The sequence below is a fragment of the Ambystoma mexicanum genome, chromosome 3p (genome assembly GCF_040938575.1).
Source record: "Ambystoma mexicanum isolate Mex_15411 chromosome 3p, UKY_AmexF1_1, whole genome shotgun sequence".
In the NCBI taxonomy this organism is placed as follows: Eukaryota; Metazoa; Chordata; class Amphibia; order Caudata; family Ambystomatidae; genus Ambystoma; species Ambystoma mexicanum.
Genome location: NC_090925.1, coordinates 149,974,946 through 149,994,166, shown reverse-complemented (window position 1 = coordinate 149,994,166; position 19,221 = coordinate 149,974,946).

Below are 19,221 nucleotides of genomic sequence, written 5' to 3'. Positions count from 1 at the left end.
CCATTCAAAACATTCGGACAGAACATGGCCTGACCCAAAAAGTACTCGCCCCACGCACACAAAAGGGCGAATATTAGACTGGGTAGCCAATCTAAACTGTGCCACCACTATCACCAAAATAACCCTCCAACCCTGGACTGACCACTTCCTAATCAACTTCTCATCCGACATAAAGACCCAAAAACAGACAAATATTGAAATAGCACTGCCACTCCCCACCAGAAGTAAAAAAGACATCACTGCCGAAAATCTACTGCCATTTCTCCTACCCACCCTCTCTTCTATCACTAACAATATGGACCCAAATACTTTAGTAGCAACCTTTAATGACACCATGACGAAGGCTCTTGACACCATCGCACCAGTCAAACTCCGAAAGAGTAAACAAAAGTCTCACCTTAATACTTGGTTTACTCCCCAGCTCAAAGAATTAAGACTCCAAAAAAAGGAAACCTCAAGCTATTTGGCAACAATACCCCACAGTTGAGAACAAAACTATATTAGCTAACTTCGCCAACAGAAGGAAATTATCCTCACCAAAAAGAACACCTTCAACGAAAGAATTTCCAAAGCAAACTCTAATACTAAGGAGCGTTTTACCATCCTTTGTGAAATGGAAAACCCCATTGCACCTACAGATAACCTCTCAAAAAACAAACAATGGTGCACTAGCATCCAAAATGCCTTTTTTCTAATAAAATAGCCACTTTACAGACTAAAATAGCTGTCAAAAAAGCCTCTCTCTCCACTGTGACGCACCCTCCCCCCACCTACTGCATCTCCAATCTTGCATACACCTTTCAGATTCACCAATATTTCCATATTGGAAACTGAAAAGGTCATACTCTCCCTGAAGCCATATAACTGCCAGGGCGATAGCTGGCCAGCACAAATAATTAAGGATGCAGCTAGAGAGTTGGCACCCTTCATCTCCAAGCTAATCAATGATTCATTCAAGTCTAACACAGTCCAGATTAACCTCAAAGAATCTTGGGTACTGCCACTCCTTAAGAAACAGACCCTTGACCCTGCCTACAACGGTCCCCTTTCTCCTTAAAATTATTGATAGAGTAGCCTACCTCCAAATCCAAACCTTCCTGGAGACTAACCACCTACTCGGATCATGGCAGTCTGGTTTTAGACCGCAACACGGGACCGAAATGGCGTTAATTGACTTAAAAACTCAAATCGACGAGTTGAAGGATAAAGGTAAAACAGCTATGCTACTCCTCCTCGACCTCTCAGCAGCTTTCGACTTGGTGGATCATGCAGTGTTATGCGAACACCTAGCGTCAGCTGCACACTTCTCGAGGGATGCCATAGCCTGTTTATAATCCTTCCTAGCCAACCGTACGATGAGTGTTCTCCCTGTCGGCCTCAGCAGACCCAATCCAAATCACCTGTGGTATTCCACAAGGTTCATGTGTCTCACCTACAATGTATAGCCACCCTTCGACAAACTTGACAAACTGGGTATCATATATATGAACTACGCTGATGACACCCAGATCCTCATACTCCGGTCGGGCAACTTCGTCGAGGACACAGACTTGGTCAATAGGATATACCTCCTCATTCAGACATGGATGGCCTCACATGACGACAAAACTGAGATCTTGATTTTGGGCTCTGATTCTAACCTAAAAAAACGAAGTGCCAGTTACGACGCATTCACTATCGATGGCAAAGTAATCAAATTAGTAACTTGATTCAACTCTATCGCTAAAAAAACAAGTTAGTTCAATGGTCCCATCCACAGTTTACACATGCAAGCTAATTGGGGCCTGTAGACCCTATTTATCTAAATCCAGCTGCATTACTCTCGCTAAAGCATTAATAATGTCTAAACTTGACTACTGTAATGCTTTATATGCTGGCACCAACATAAATATCCTCAATAAAATTCAGATACTACAAAATAACGCTCTAAGCGCAGCCTTGAATATACCACGCAGTGAGCATATTTCCAACCTCAGAAGAGACCAGCATTGGCTAAAAATCAGTGACAGAATTCTATTTAAAGTGGCATCCCTCATCTTCATATGCCTCAATGACGCTGCTACTCCCCATCTCACTGCCAGACTGACCAGAAAAATCCCAACTCACCACACTAGATCCTCCAACTATCTCTGCCTAGAAATTCCTAGATTTAGACTCTCCAAAGCTGGTGGAACTAGCTTCCCAGTCAAAGCTGCTCTTTCCTGGAATGCCCTGCCTGCCTCCATCAGAGTAGAACAGCCATACTTTAGTTTTAGACATAGGTTGCTTAACTGGCTACGAACTAATGACATTTAAATAACTGCTAACCCACCTGTATATCTGACCTGTGTACATTCTGGCCGATGATGTGTATACCTTTTTCTCTTTATTATTGTAAATACCTGATACTGTGTACAATTGTTTATAATTTATGTAATGACCTGTATCTTGTAACTAAGCTTTAAGTATTCCTGTAACTGCTGCGCCCAGCTACCTGAGAGTCTGATGCGCATTACCAAATAAACAAACACTCATTTAGTCTGAATGGAAATGTGATTTTTAATTTTTTTTTTCATATTTGTTTTTGTCTGTGCTCAAAAATCCCCTTGTGGTTTCAGTTGCGTGTGTTAGTCATGCTGACACGATGATTGCACGGCCGTGACACACACTAATTGAGTGGCAGGCTCTGGTCCTTTCTCGACTAACAAAGATAGTAACAATTAACACTTCACTTGAATGCTCTCGTTCAGAGTGACTGCCTCTTCTTTGACTCCTGGCCCCCGCTGGCCAATTCAATTATTTTATGTTTTTATTACTTACTGTGTGTAACCCACGTGCACAAATTCGGTCTCCAGAGACTCTCCATTGCAGTTTACGGTTGGGCCACGCTGCTAGAACAGGCCCCTCGTTGTTGTCGGGTGTGCTTTGCTTGAGGCCTGCTCCTTCTTCTGTCATCAACACTTCCTTTCAAATATCTGCGCATTGTGTTGGGTGTGGCACGCATGAGCATGATTGGCTGCCACTGCAAACCTGCTACATATCAACAGGTCCCCTGCCCTGAGTGGGCGAGGCTCAAGATTCTTCCCCGGGTCAGCCCCGCCCTGCCCCCAACCAAAGGCAGGCAAAAGTAAACTTGATTTAGAGCCCACCCCCCCATGACAGGAATTGTTGGTGTTCTCGAAGAGAACATGACGTGAAGCTGCCTGCCTGGTGCCAAGCCAGTGGATGGCTGGGACACTGGCAGCCCCACGACTCATGCTATTGGTGCATCATCAATGCAAACTTAATACTTAGTAAGGGTGTGTTTGAACTACTGGAGGCTGCGCTTCACGAACGAAGCTTTTGGAACTGTTTCTAGTGCAGCGTGAGCCCAGCAGCACTGCGAGACGACCTCTTGCTGCTTTCCCTGCTTCCTGGAGGAAGCGGGGCCTATCGCGCACACGTGACTGGTCACGTGACTTTTACCCAGCATTAATTGCCGGCAGATCCGCCCGAGCGGCGTGTGTTTGAACTACTGGAGGCTGCGCTTCACGAACGAAGCTTTTGGAACTGTTTCTAGTGCAGCGTGAGCCCAGCAGCACTGCGAGACGACCTCTTGCTGCTTTCCCTGCTTCCTGGAGGAGGCGGGGCCTATCGCGCACACGTGACTGGTCACGTGACTTTTACCCAGCATTCATTGCCGGCTGATCCGCCCGAGCGGCGTGTGTTTGAACTACTGGAGGCTGCGCTTCACGAACGAAGCTTTTGGAACTGTTTCTAGTGCAGCGTGAGCCCAGCAGCACTGCGAGACGACCTCTTGCTGCTTTCCCTGCTTCCTGGAGGAGGCGGGGCCTATCGCGCACACGTGACTGGTCACGTGACTTTTACCCAGCATTAATTGCCGGCAGATCCGCCCGAGCGGCGTGTGTTTGAACTACTGGAGGCTGCGCTTCACGAACGAAGCTTTTGGAACTGTTTCTAGTGCAGCGTGAGCCCAGCAGCACTGCGAGACGACCTCTTGCTGCTTTCCCTGCTTCCTGGAGGAGGCGGGGCCTATCGTGCACACGTGACTGGTCACGTGACTTTTACCCAGCATTAATTGCCGGCAGATCCACCCTTGCGGCGTTAAGCCCTGGAGGCAGTAAGGGCTGGAGACGCTGTTTTCGCTGTGTTCGTGTGCAGTGTGCACTCCAGCTCCGAGGTACTCTGTTTTGTTACGTTAACCACATAAGCTTTTTGATCGCCACAAGGGTAGGGAGGGAGAGACGGACGCTGGCAGCTCCTTAAACTGTCGGGCGTTCCTTACCCTGTGGCCGGACAAACTGTAAACTAATACATGATTTTAGAGATCTTAACCACTATTATCTTTTATTCTATTCTAATCTAACTACTGTGTTTTGATTGTTGTGATAATATCAAGCGACCCAAAGAGAAAAACGCTGAGCGACCATCCGCCCGCCTGCTCTAACAACGGACCCTTCCTTGGACCACAACTTTACGAGCCAAAGAGACACAGACCACTCAAACTGAACTCCACCACGCGAAAGATACCTATATTTCAAGAGCCCGCACGGTTTATTCTATTGGATATTGTGGAGATAAACCACTAGACCGAAAGGACTCACACTCACTGTTGTGAGACCGAAAGAGCTTCTCCCTTGGATCACAACACTAAAATCGAACAACTGAGGTAAAGTGTCATTTTCGATACCTCTAACTGTACTAAAGGAGACAAAAGGGCTAGTCCCTTGGATCCTGCGGACATCAATTAAAACTACCTCTAAAACCTTGATTCCTAGACCGAATAGAAACTCATCTAGCAGTGAGAGACCGAAAGGTATCTTTCCTTGGATCTCACCAGTAGCTTCTTTAATCAGAAGAGACAAGCATTGTACATCAGTGAGAGACCGAAAGGTACCCTGCCTTGGATCTCACCAGCAGTCTCTATAACCGGAAGATACATACAGCGGACAGGTGACAAAAAACCTAAAGAGACAATGTCGACAAATAGAACCAAGCAACCTACAACTGCACGACCAAAAACGAGATTGAGATCAAAACTCAATACAGCAGCCCCTACCACCCAAGACTCATCACAACTCACCCTGGAGCAATCATTCTTGCGAAGACAACTACCAAAAAACCAATTGAACCAACACTTACAAAAAATGGACAATGACACTGAGTATCACCAGATCTCTGATAACTCTTCTGCATCTGAAAGTGACATTAAAGATCAAGAAAACGACTGTCTAACTCCTCAAAGCACATCTAATACTCAAACCCATCTAAACAAAAACTCTGAAATACTTGAACACACAAGTGGAAAATTCTGCGCGAACACCATCGAAGGAAAACAGACAGCCGTAAAATCGCAAATCGCCCTGGGAAAACTCCCACCTAACATTCAGCACCACCGAAATCAGGACTCCTCTACATCACCCAGAAAACCAGAACTACCCTTAACAGAAGAATGGAAAATAGCGAATCTGATAATACCACAACCGTATGAGCACCAACGAATCATTGAATGCTCACCAATACCAGGAGAAACCACACAAGGCCAAACAGAAGACATCAAACCTTGTGACCCGACAATAGACAACCAACCTGAGCGACAAAAATTTAGTGAAACCCAACAAAAAATAATCGAGAACAACGATATAACGGATTGTGCCATCAGCTCCACCAGTATATACCACCATAATGAAGAACATCTGCTTTCTAATGATCCAGGATCTATTACTCATGAACTTATTAAACCACCGACTGAAGAACCACGAACCTCTACATTACAATGCGAGACAGTAACCGACATACTACAGCATACGAGTAAGGAAAAATTAAACAAACCTAGCTCATCTAGATTATACCCAAACAACGAAGAACAACTATACCCCAAAGAAACAGGATCCACCACGCATGATCCTATTAAACCGTTGGTAGATTAGCAACAAACCTCTAATATACCACAAGATGCAGCATACGACACACAACAGCAAACGAAGAAAGAAAAAGCGAGACTAGCCAAAATTGCATGGCTGAAAACCCACAACTCACTCAAACTCCCTCAGACGACAGAATCCACAAACAACCAAGAACGACTAAAAGCAAAAAGACTATCAATGGACATAACCGAAATTGAATCTATTATGTCAAGCATCGACAAACGAAAGGACATTTTTAGTACAAATAAAGGATCACACCCATCTCGGATGACATCAACCCCGTGTGCATTTCAGGAACCTGGAAAAAGAATCATCAAGACAGAACACGCTATGATACACCAACTGGGACATCCCATCCCAAACCGCTTTACCTACGACAAAGACAACTCTTTTTACACACCAGATAACATCAACAAAAACGATCCACCATTGCAGTCATCAAACCCCATAGAACAGAAATCCCCTGCCTTAACGGACAACAAACCTGAACAACACGAGAACACTAATCCAAGAATTCCCACTACCATGTTGGATTTGCAAAACATGATGATTGCAATACTAACGCAAACCATGATACCGTTCATCAAGCTACATGAAACAATGAATGATAACATTAAAGACCAAAGAACCTTATTAGCAATGATCCATTCTAAACAGATTTACATAGAATTTTTTTTGAATACAACGGAGGCTCGCCTCAACTTAGAAGCAGAGCAATCAAGCCGCTGGCAACAACGTCTAGCAGAAATGGCTAGATGCGAAAAACAAGAAAAAACAAACCTAAATAAAGAACTACTGAACCTGCTCAAACTACAGCAACACCACCAATTAAATCAAAAACCAGCTTTGAAGTTTACCCAATCTTCTCTACCACAATGTCCAAATGTTCAACAACTACCCACACAATCAGAAATTTCCACAGAAAACACTGTACAACAACCGTCAACGTCAGTATCCTCCTTTTACTCGGAAGCACAAGATCATAACACACTGCAGGCAACTAAAACCGAACAGTTCAAGATTTTCTCAAAAGCAAAACCAAATACCACTCCAAAACCTGGACAGATAAAACCTTCTAAGAAAAGACAAACAGGATCCAGAGCCTTCCTCAGAACTATAAAAAACAATGGACAACTTGCACAAGATGTAAAAGAGAAGACAATGAGCCCCTTACCATCAGCAATTCAAATAAGACCTCCAGTTGCACTATCCACCTCAAGCACTATACCATCACAACCTCTTGCACAATCTGCTTCTCACGATGAAGAACTATTAAATTGCTCAACTCATGAAGATCAGGAAACAGACGACACACCACCAGTCACATGTCCCACAACGCCATCAAGTTACATAATACTTGACGAGTACTCAAATAACCGCGAACCGCAATCCTTACACCAGTATCAAGACGTTGCCAATCAATCGCTACAAGATGTCTCAAATATGACCCTCAACAGCCCCAGTTGCACCACTTCATCGAGTGACCTCTATGACCAAATCACAGACGACTCCTTTGATTCACAAAACATGTCTATAAGCGAATGCACTTCACTATCTTTTATAAATCCATTAGAACAAAACCAAATCTATCAAATTCATATCGAAAACCAAATAAAAAGAGCAAAACCTTTAATACTTAATAGAACAAATATTCTCCGACTTTTTGGAGCAATACCACAACTAAAACATATCACAACTAACAAGATTGATTTAATCACCTTTAAGGATGATAAACATTTGGACAAAATTGTCGCAGAATTATCTGATCCAGAAGACCAGGATTTAATTATATCAAAATGTGAACACCTCCTTAAACTTGGCTTCAACTGCTGGCCTACTACAATGTCAAGAAATAATGCTGAGAGAAAACAGAACTATACCCGCAATAACAATCAAGTAACGAAGATTTCAAATTGGAATTCCCCGTCAATAGCGGCAGCAACAACCAGCCAAGAACAACCAATCAAAAGAATTTATGACCTAGAAACGTCAAGGTCAGAAACCATATACTCAAGAAGTTCAAGCTACTCCTATTCATAACAACCAATCAATACAAGCATAACATGGTCACTTTGCTCATGGAACACAAGAGGAAACCTGCATTTATACACTCAACCTTGTTCTAATCTCGAGAATTATCTAATCATTTGTCTACAAGAGACCTGGATCATTGACACGCCAGCTTGCGACGGTTTTCTCGCATTCTTAAATCCTGCCTTAAAAAAACATCAAGGCAGACCCGCATCAGGACTTCTCACACTTATCAAAATAAATAAGTGTTGACAAATGAAAATATAAACCCCTGGATTCAAGTGACCATAATAGCAACTACATCACATAAACAACAAAAAAGCAGTCACGAAACAAAAATTGCCATTCTGAATCTCTACTGGAATCCTGCGGCCATCACAAATGAGGCATTCATGGATGGCGTATTCATGACTATAGACAATCTACTTCAGAGTTATCAATACATCGAATTAATACTGTGCGGTGACCTCAACATCAATCTAATGACAACAAATGGTACTCCACGCACCCTGGACCAACTAACTTCTAAAGCAGCAACATGGATGAAAGAAATAACAATACGAAACCTGATACTATTAAATCATGCAAAAGACAACTTGACTTCCTATGTCCCAACATGGACCAGAGGACAATCAGAAGCGATCATTGACTACATTTTTCTTTCTCAAACGCTGCAAGCATCTGTCAAGGTAGCTAAAACGATAATCTCCGACAACAGTGACCATAACATGCTAACCGTCAACTCACAGTTAATGACGAATGAATCAGTACCATCTGATGCGACAATACTAGAACTTGCAAGTTCAGCAACAAGACTACGCATATCACAAACAGCGATATCGCTTCTTCCAAGGAAATTAAAAGATTCATCAAAACCAGAATTGGAAAAACTGAATTACGGATGGCTTCTTCTTCCTTTTCAACAAACAGCAAAAAACTGCCCTCAAATTCCACACGCACATACCTATAACCGGGAAATAGCAGAAAAAAAAAAGAATTGGCTAAACAGAGAAGACAACTTAACAAAAACAAAACAACAGAAAATCGGACAAAGATCGCAAAATTAAAACAATCCTACAATAATTGGAGGAAATCGCATCAATCGATGTTACTCCAGACGGATGCAGAATCAATAATGAAGACTCTAAAGACCAACAACACACGTGAACTCTGGAACCTACTGAACGAAAACCACTTGAAACAACATAAGCTCACAGCTAATGTACCACAACAGACATGGATTACCCATTTCTCGACCTTGTACGGACAACAGCATAATTATCCAGAAGAAAACCCGATTCAAAGAAGTACAAAATGGACAATCCACATTTCTCAAGAAGACTTCCTACATATGATAAAATGTCTCAATTCATCAAGAGCCCCAGGACCGGACGGCCTCTCGAACGCCGTCCTTAAACAAAATCCCACAGCTTGGGCACAGTTCATGACACAGATCCTGGACATCATAAACAAAACTAACCGAATTCCAACCACTTGGAGAACAGCTATAATAGTTCCGATACATAAACAAGGACCGCGCGACCTCCCGGAGAACTTTCGTCCAATCGCTCTACTGGACCCCTTAGGAAAAATCTTCGCAACAGCTCTCTTAAGGCAGCTCACTGCATGGGCCACCACAAACGGACGTTTCTCCCCGCGTCAAACAGGCTTCACACGCAATGTGGGGACTAACATAAATCTCCTACTATTGCACTTAATCAAACATGAAGCCATAAACAACAAGAGCATGATCTACACGGCATTCATTGACTTAAAGATGGCTTTTGATGCTATACCTCGACACAAGCTATGGGCAAAACTGCATGCATGGAAATGCCCAGCGAACATCCTAGAACCCATCATCCTACTATATTCTGACACTTCAATAAAAGTCAGACTCTCAAAACAAGGACAGACATCTGCTTCCATCGTGACAACGAATGGACTAAAACAAGGATGCCCTCTGGCAGCGACGCTTTACAACCTGTTCACGTCAGACATTGACCAACATCTGGCAAATACGCAAACAAACCCCCCAAAAATAAACTCGATACCGGTCCCTATAATGGCCTATGCAGATGACATCGTTTTGCTCGATAGAACCCCATCTGGATTACAACTTTCGCTTACAGCACTAAGTAACTACATGAAACAAAATGACTTAATCATCAATATTACGAAGACAAAGACTATGTTGCTGACGAAACCACAAACAAAATCAAAATACCAACCGAACTTCAACATCAATGGAATAAGAATAGAAAATGTCACAACATTTAGATACCTAGGGATTACACTCAATCAATCAAAAATAGAAGCGGACTGGCTGGACAAAATAGAACAGAAAGCCCAAGCATTGGCGCGCCAAGGGTGCATCCTGCACAAAAAATATGGAAAATTCTCATATAAACCGATCATCATGTACTATAGGCAAAAATACATTCCCATAATAACATATGGATCTGAAACTATGTTGAATGCCGAACATGTAAACTGGGAAAAATTTGAGGCAATATTTTGGCGCAAGATCTTAAAGCTTCCTCAATCATACCCCATGCCCAGAATCCGTCATGAGATAGCAACCCAATCCATCGGATCCATGGTACGATGGAAAAGAATGGACATCTATCGGAAAATAATAGCGGACGATATCACTCCTGCAATTCAAATTTTGAAAACCAATTGCAACGCTCTAAATAACACAATCTTAGAAAACTGGAAAAAATCAATCAACAAAGAAATGGAGAAAGAAGAGATCTCCGAAGAACTTCTAATCAACCGGCCGCAACATGTCAAAATCAAACTTCTCCAGAATGATTGGATTCAAACCATTGATCAGAAAAACAACTACAAACGGACGCTGCATTGCAACGTAGACAACAGAAAACTTTATGAACCACAGCAATACTTGTCGAAGTTTCCTGACCCAAAGATCAGAGCAACCTTTCTACGATTTCGGCTAAATATCTTACCAACGAATGATTATTTAGCTGCAACAAGACAAATTCCAAAAGACCAAAATCACTGCCGGTTCTGTAAACTCAAGATGATACCAGAAACCATATTTCACCTTGTGATGGAATGTCCCTCTCTTACCACCCAACGAAAACAATTTCGGGGACTTTTTGACATTGGATCCCAACAAATGACTACAGATAAAAGAGGGGCTGCAATTCTTAGCGGAAAGAACAATAAACATATATATACAGTATCTCTCTACCTTCAAAATATCCTTGACCTCACGAAAAAGAAATCTTAAAACCAAGCGGCCCTCCCCAGTTTCTCTGCCTCTCGTCACTCAAGCCTATATCTCTAGCTTCATGCCCATTTAATCTTTCTCTTTCCTTCCACGAATTAAAATGATGGAAAAGTTTGAGATCAAACTAAAACATCTAAAAAAAAAAATAAAAAAAAAATACTTAGTAAGTGTTTCTTTCTTTGATGATGTTCTCCGACTGACCCTGTGTGCATTCTAATCATAAATACATCTGTTTGCCACTGTGCTGCGAGCTGGCGACAGGCGGTGTGAGGCAGCTTAACAAGTACAACTTCAGTTACAAAAATCCATCCCAGCTACATGGATATTAATGTGTCAAATAAAACAGGCCCTAGAGTGGCTTGTAAAATCCATTTGGATTTGGCTGGTGCCAGATAGGCCAGTCCGCCCCTGGAGGCTGCACAAGCTGAATAAGCCTAACTTTGCTCCTCAATACCCATTGCGGGTATTGGGCCTAATTCAAGCCACTACCGATCGCAACGTGTACTAAGATTTCACGCATCCGTGCAAGGACTGTTTGGTCTTCTCCCCTTCGTTTCAAGACCCCTATACTTTGAACCTGGCAAGTTATTGGCTTCTGCAGGCACACACTGTGTGATTGTGGGCCTTAATTGGTCCTGTCCTAGGGTGGCACAGGCATGGAATAATTTACCATGCTGTCCCACAGTTCTTTAAGTACATCATGTCCCACAAATGTTCCCAGAAAGTCCACAGACACTTCCTTTTCTTTCCAAGAAGTGTGTAAGGGTTTGCAATCTATTCATATTTTCCCCTAAGACATAAATACAGGCTACCATATGGCGCAGCCAGTGGATTATTTGCTCACCACCACACATCTCCCAGAAGACTGCATCTGGCTTCAAAGAGCCAGCGTTCCTCCTACCCTCGTCACATTGCAACTCTCCAAACTATGTGCAGTCCACATAACACATTCATTTAGGAGACTTCCTTGGAAAGAAGTAGCATTCTTGAAATCTACCACTGCCAAAAGTACTGTGGGTTGGTATAACATCGACAGATGGCAGCAGTATTAAAGTGGGTGGAAAAAAACATTTCTGTTTTACTCAAACTCTTACATCATCCAGTGCTTGAAATGTAAGCACAGAAGTGCAGGTACGTACTATGCTAGAATACCTGCTTACTGTTGTAAATGCCAGTACTCCTCCATTTAATGTATTGGCTTCCTGCTGAGAAGTGCTGGCTGTTGTGATGTTAATCACTGTTCATTTAGTATCATTGCCTTTTCCTGTTAAACAAGATAGGTTTATATGTCGCAGCTTATTACGCCGTCACTCAACTCAGGGAGTTCCTTTCCCCCCAATGAATGTGGCGCACAACAAATCACTATGATTTTGAGCAGGTTCTATTTGGTAAGGCCTCCAACCCATCTCACAACCAACTCCAACAAATACACGGTATCACAAAGGGCTATCAACCAGGCCGGTGTGTAGTAAGAATACAGCTTTATTAATTTAATTCAACCAAGTTTGACAAACAGACTACCATTAGCCACCAGTGCTGTGGCAACACAAGAACTAAAATGACTTGGGTAAAGGCACCAACACAGAGATAATCAGTCACAATTGCTTTTCAAATCACCAACCAATACAGAAAAAGAACCATTCAAGATGCACAGTGATTGCTGATTTGGTTATAATACCTTTTCTCCCAGCAACCCCCACCCTCCAAACCTCATTTAGACTTGTCCCCTCTGAATTGAAGGCCAGTGGCAGAGAGTGGGAACACAATGGGGAAAATAGTTTTGGTATTCTGGTCACAGAAGCAATATGTCGTTTTTGCCAAACCTAAAAAGAACAGGCAGGGTTTGGTGGTTTTGGTCAGAGCCCAATGGGAACACGGGGGCAATTTCGTTTTTTTACCACACATGCAAAGGAAATACTAGGCTTCACGCTTCTGATTTTAAAATGCAGGGGATCAATGGGGAATTGCGTTTTGTACCCTGCACACGTATGTGGAAACAGGGTTTGGGGATTAATTGTTTGGACAAATCATTGTCTTTACCGGCTCAAAACACACTGGGAAGAGCTTGTTGTTTCAAATGCCAACAAAACACATCCCGTGATTTCTATAGGGGAATTAATATATTTTATTTTATTAAATATGAAGGATCTACACAGAAAGACCGGATATTTTGCTATAGGGAGCTAACTAAAATGATGCTTGAAAATGCAGGGCTTACACAATCTATGGTTTTGGGGAGACTCCTCTTTCAGTGCAGAAAATTGAGACTCTCGCTCTAAATTAACTTGCTGCTGTGTCACTAACTCATCTTTTATCTGCTGAATGATGTTTTCTAAATTTAACTCTGAATTTTGACTCAGTTGCGCTTTTTCCTCTACTTGCTTCAACTCTCTGTCCTTTATCCAAAAGCTCAGATTGGTTTTGCAAATTTGCACAGAGGCTACATTATCCTGGTATCTTTCTTCCATGATCATCATATGGAAGTACATATATGCTGTGAGCTGAGCCATTTTAATTTGCTCATCTCTGCTGGTCCATGTCATATAAAAGTCTGTCAGGCCTGATGTAACAGCCCATTACCCTGCCACATATCCACATTTGCAGAGGTAACCTCCTGCATTATTCTAGCTTGCCACATTTCATGTTCCTGTTATAGCCATTCACCTTTAATAAACAATTTGGATAGGAGGTGCTTCCTGGCCCTTTTGATTTCTACGGTGCTCATTATGAAATGTGTTGTGCAACTAATATGCTATCTATGCAAGGGCAGAATCTCAACCCTGTTCCTGCTTAGTTTGTACTCACAATGCAATGAACACTTTTATCTACACATCGCCCTAAAAACCAGGGTACAGGGCTGAATTGCTCCTTCACAATGCAATACAACTTTCCATCCACTGAAATCCAATTACACCTAAATTAATTGATTGCTGCTACTGCGCTGTCACGAGTGAAAACTCTCTACCAATCCTGGCACGAACCCCACGTTTTGTTGTGGTTTATTACACGGTCACACTCAACTCGGGGATTCGGTTTTCCCCCAATGAATGTGTTGCACAATAAAGCACTATTAGTTTTGTTGAGGTTCAGTTTGGTAAGGCATACAACCCGTCTTGCACCCAACCCCAATAAGTACCTGGTGCCACAATGGACTAAGAACCAGGTCGTTGTGTAGTTATAATATATATTTATTTTATTTGAACCAAATTTAACAATCAGACTAACATCAGCAACCAATGCTGTGGCAACACACAAACAGAAATGACTGCAGCAAAGGCACCAATGCAGAGACAACACTGAGATATGGAGTCACAAGTATTTCTTTTTAAATCGCCCACCAATACAGAAAAACAAAAATTCAAGACACACCGTGATTGCTGATTTGGTTATGATACTTTTCTCCCCCCACCCTCCAAACATCAATCAGACTTGACCCCTCTGAATTGAAGGCCAGTGGCAGAGAGTGGGAAAATCGTTTTTAGATTCTAATCACAGATGCAATATGAGGGAAAGAAAAACGATGGGAATATTTGTTTTGCCACACCTAAACAGAACAGGAAGGGCTTTGTGGTTCTGGTCAGAGCACAATGGGAACAAGGGGCAACTTCGTTTTGCACCCTACACATTCAAAGGCTCTACCAGGCTTCATACATCTGATTTAAAAAGAAGGGGATCAATGGAGAATTTTGTTTGCACCCTGTACACTCACGTGGAAACCGGGTTTTAGGATTAATTATTTTGGTAAATCTTTGTCTATACCCATTCAAAACACACTGGGACGAGCTTGTTAGTTTCAAATGCCAACAAACACCACCCGTGATTTCTATAGGGGAATTAATTGATTTTCTTTAATTAAATATGCTAAGGATCTAGACAGACAAACAGGATATTTTGCTATGGGGAAGTAACTAAAACAATGCTTAAAATAAAAAATATAGGGCCTACACAATCTATGGATTTGGGGATAGTTTTACTTACAGGAGAGGCCCTGGAAGGGGCATCTGGGAACAGCAGGGCACCACTGGGACAGCAAGGGTGTCAGTCAAGGATGGTCTCCTTTGAGTCCTCCAAGGGGTCCCAGTCAGCTTCTATGTCTCCTGGTTCCTGTCTCCAGTGCAAGATTTAGGCCTCTTTGCTGGGGTGTTTCTCACAAGAGTTCAGCGGCAGCTTGCCTCCTGGAATAAGTGGAAAAGCCCAGTTCTAATTTATTTTATTTTATATATTTATATAGCGCCAACTGCCCGCAGGCATCGGGGCGCTTACAATAAGACAAATACAAAGCTCAGGAAGGAGTCCAAAGAGGAGATGGGACGAAAGACATAATTATACCCGATAACTGATTCAGAGTGGCCTAGACAGGGGTTTACTTAAATAACTCTGTTTTGAGTTTTTTGCAAAATACCAGAAGATTGGACTCCAATCTAAGGTGCTTTGGCAATTTGTTCCAGTTGGAGGCTGTTCGGTTAGGGAAAGCTCTACCCAGGCCGAGTTCTTTCTTGGATTTCAAGGTTGTTATGAGTCCATTAGCTTCTGATCTTAGTGCCCTACGTGGATGGTAAAACATAAGTTTGGACTTCAAGTAGGCAGGTGCCTTGCCATATAAGCACTTATGAGTAATGCACATAGCCTTGAATTGAATACGTTCCTCTATTCTCATCCAGTGAAGGTCTCGTCTGGCTTCACTTATATGTTCACTTCTTGCTTTTTTTTTGACCATTCTGATCGCGTTGTTCTGTACCAGTTGGAATTTTCGGATGTTTTGCTTACTAGCTCCTGCCAGGAGAGCATTACCATAGTCTAGGCGTGACAGGACGGTCGCTCTTGCTATTGTGGTGCAGTTTTTCTCACACAATAGTGGTTTTATATCTTTGAGTAACCGGATGTAGTAGTTAAAATTTATACTGACATACATCGCCTGGGCATCAGAATTGAGGGATGCTTCCAGCGTCATGCCTAATGTTTTGACCTTTTCTGTCACTGGGATAAGGGTTTCTTTGATTTGGAAGGCCTGATATTCCGTGGAAAGTTTAGCACGCACCTGAGTGGAACCGAATACCATTAGTTCGGTTTTGTTTCCGTTCAAGCACATCCAGTTATTGTCCATCCAGTCTTCGATGTTTCCGTAAAGTATATTTAGAGTCGTACTATCTTTAGCGTAATCCCCACTCAGTCCCAGAATCAGCTGAGTAACATCAGCATAGTTAGTGAAGAAAATCTGGAGTTGTTGTAGAAGCTCACATAGGAACCGGATGTACAGATTGAAGAGTAACAGGGATAGACTCACTCCCTGTGGCACCCCGCAAAAGATGTTAAATTCAGAGGAGAATTTGTCGCCCCAGTGTACTCTCGAAATTCTGTTTTCTAAAAAGGATGTTAACCAATTTATGGATTCTTTGGAACAGTTAGCGACCTTCTCCAGTGCTTGTTGCAAGAGCTGGTGGTCAAGCAGGTCAAAGGTGGCACTCAGATCTAACAGAATCAGGAGGCCAGCCTTTCCCTGATCCATAATTTCCAGCATTTTGGACTGTAAGTCCAGCATGGCAGTTTCAGTGCTGTGCGCAGCTCTAAAATGGGGAACAGAAAAGGCTCCATCAACAGATTCACTTGCAGACACTGTCCTAATGCTGGGGTGTCTAAATAGTTCTATTGTAAAAACTTTCAGGGTAGTGCTTCAAATTAGTAAGCCAAATATCCTTTACATGTATTATTAGGTCATCAAGCGTGAAAGAAGAAGGCACAAATCCATCGTTCTTAATTGTACTTGAATTCAATTTATTGATTTTTTATATTAACCAAGAAATCATAACCCATCGCTGGCTAATTACTAAACAGAAAAAAAGAAACATAAATCCAATGGTAGGAAAAACAATTAAACAATAGATACTCTTGCTTGTTCAGAAATCACACAGTGAGCGGGTTAGTATCAATTAGTGGTGCAAACAAACATATTTGTGCACAATGAAAAGAAAAAAACAGGTTGTTTTTTTGTACTATCAACAAGTTATTCAATTGTTCTGTAACACAAAATAGCCCAATTTGTAAGACCACTAGTACGGTTAGGTACACAAGTTACCCAGCTGTATTTTTTTGGGGGGGGGGGGCAGAACAGTCAAATCAGAGTGTCAATTGAATTGCAGGAGCAGAGGACCAAAACCATCGGTCTACGTCAGGGGGAGGGGCCCCCTATCAGGTTGTAAAGGTCAAAAAGGGCACATAAAGTGCTAGGCCTTGGGGCATTTTGGCTGGAGAATGGAACGCCTTCGTCTGGGCCTCCGGTTTGGAAATCTCTTTATGATGTAGGGGAAGAACACAAGGAAAAGAAGAAAAAGTAAGGAATGAGAACTAAAATAAGGCCTCAATACCTATTTGAAAAGCATAAAATGCTAACATGACAAAGTATTGCTGCCTAGGCATGCAATCCGAGTAAAAGATATTGATATTGTTATACCAACACAACCAGTCATAATCTGAATTGTTAAAAAAGGGAGGAGCTGCGGGGGGGCCAACCTGTGGTGGAGAGCCGCCGGACTTCGCCGCGGTGGGGTGGTATCCTGTCTCTCTTTGGGAACCTGGCATCCACGTGCAGGGATGTTTTGGCTGGTACAAGGTGGGTGCACCTACATGGGAGGGTGTTTGGTGGTCCCTTGTGTAGTAGGAAGGGTCACCTCACGGGGTGTAACTCTAAAAAATGCAAGTAGAAAAACACAGACAAAAGTGCCATTAAAGCATTGTGTTAGTGTGTCACTGCGGTGCAGCGAAACCTCAAAACATGTACTACCTTAGAGGGGAGTCCTAATGGATAGGTCCCCAGTTGGCTGGTTGGGGTGTGGAAGAACTGGCGTGCTGCAGGCTGAGGCTGGCTGTCAGCACTTCTTGAAGGTCTCAATAAACAGCTGCAGGGGGTAAACAAAATGGTGCCAAAATTAGCACACAGTGGGTAGCGGGAGGGGAAAGTCAGCCATCTAGGAATAAGGCTTTTAAAGCGAGCCTCTAGTATACTGTAGTGCTTACCTGTGATGGAATCGCTAATTCCAAATCTATCTTCATGCTCCGTTGCGGCTACATCTTTCCTACCGCCATGAGGGAGCTGTACCAGTGAATGATCGGGTGCGCATGCGCTAGGGACTAGTGTGAAATAGTCCCGCTCATGCGTAAAGCATAAGATGGCTGTAGCGTTGTTATGACAACGCTCGTGCAATCGCGGCCGCCAAGGAGGAGGCCGTGAGTGGCTGAAAACATGCAGGGGCCTGCTGGAGTGTCCCTCTCTGGTGCAGTCTTAGGTATGGAACGCCGAGCATGCACCCTCAGCGGTGTTAAAGGACTCTCTTTGTTCCCAAGTGACCTTGGCCTCATTAAGGCATTGGGTTAGTGTTTGGAGCTTAAAAATCCACCATGCTTCCTTATGTTTAAGAGCGTTTTTGATGTTGATATTGCTCTCCAGCTTATCGATCACCCACCAAGTCATGTCATCTGGACTATGGTGGTATTCAAGAAAGTGGGGGACCAATGGGGCATTCTGTGTCTTACAGCGGATACGTGAGCGGTGCAGCGCAGCTCCAAAGCCAGATTGTTGGGGATGTAAAATCTCGTGGCTTTCCACGTATTATTGGAGTTGGGCTGTTGCTATTTTGTCTAGAACTTTAAAAGTAAAGTTACAGTTTGTGATGGGTCTTAAGTTGTTAGGGTCGCGAGGGTCAAGGGTAGGTTTTTTATCCAGGGGAGTGACAGTAACCTTTTTGATATTGTTGGGTACTACTTGGTCCCGAAATGAGGTGTTGAGAATTCTAGTGAACAGTGGCGCAAACATTTCGGGATGTTGTAGGATGATCTTGTTAGGAAGTATGTTTTCAGCACAGGAGGATGGTTTCATGGTTGCTAATGTTTTTAACATAGTTTCTGAAGAGATGGATTGAAATTGAAACTTCTCCTTGTCCATTATTGTAAGTTGTTCTACAGGTAGGCTATGTTGAGGTATATTGGCCTGTAATAATGTAATTCGTTCTCTGGCTTTGGATATTTTGTTCG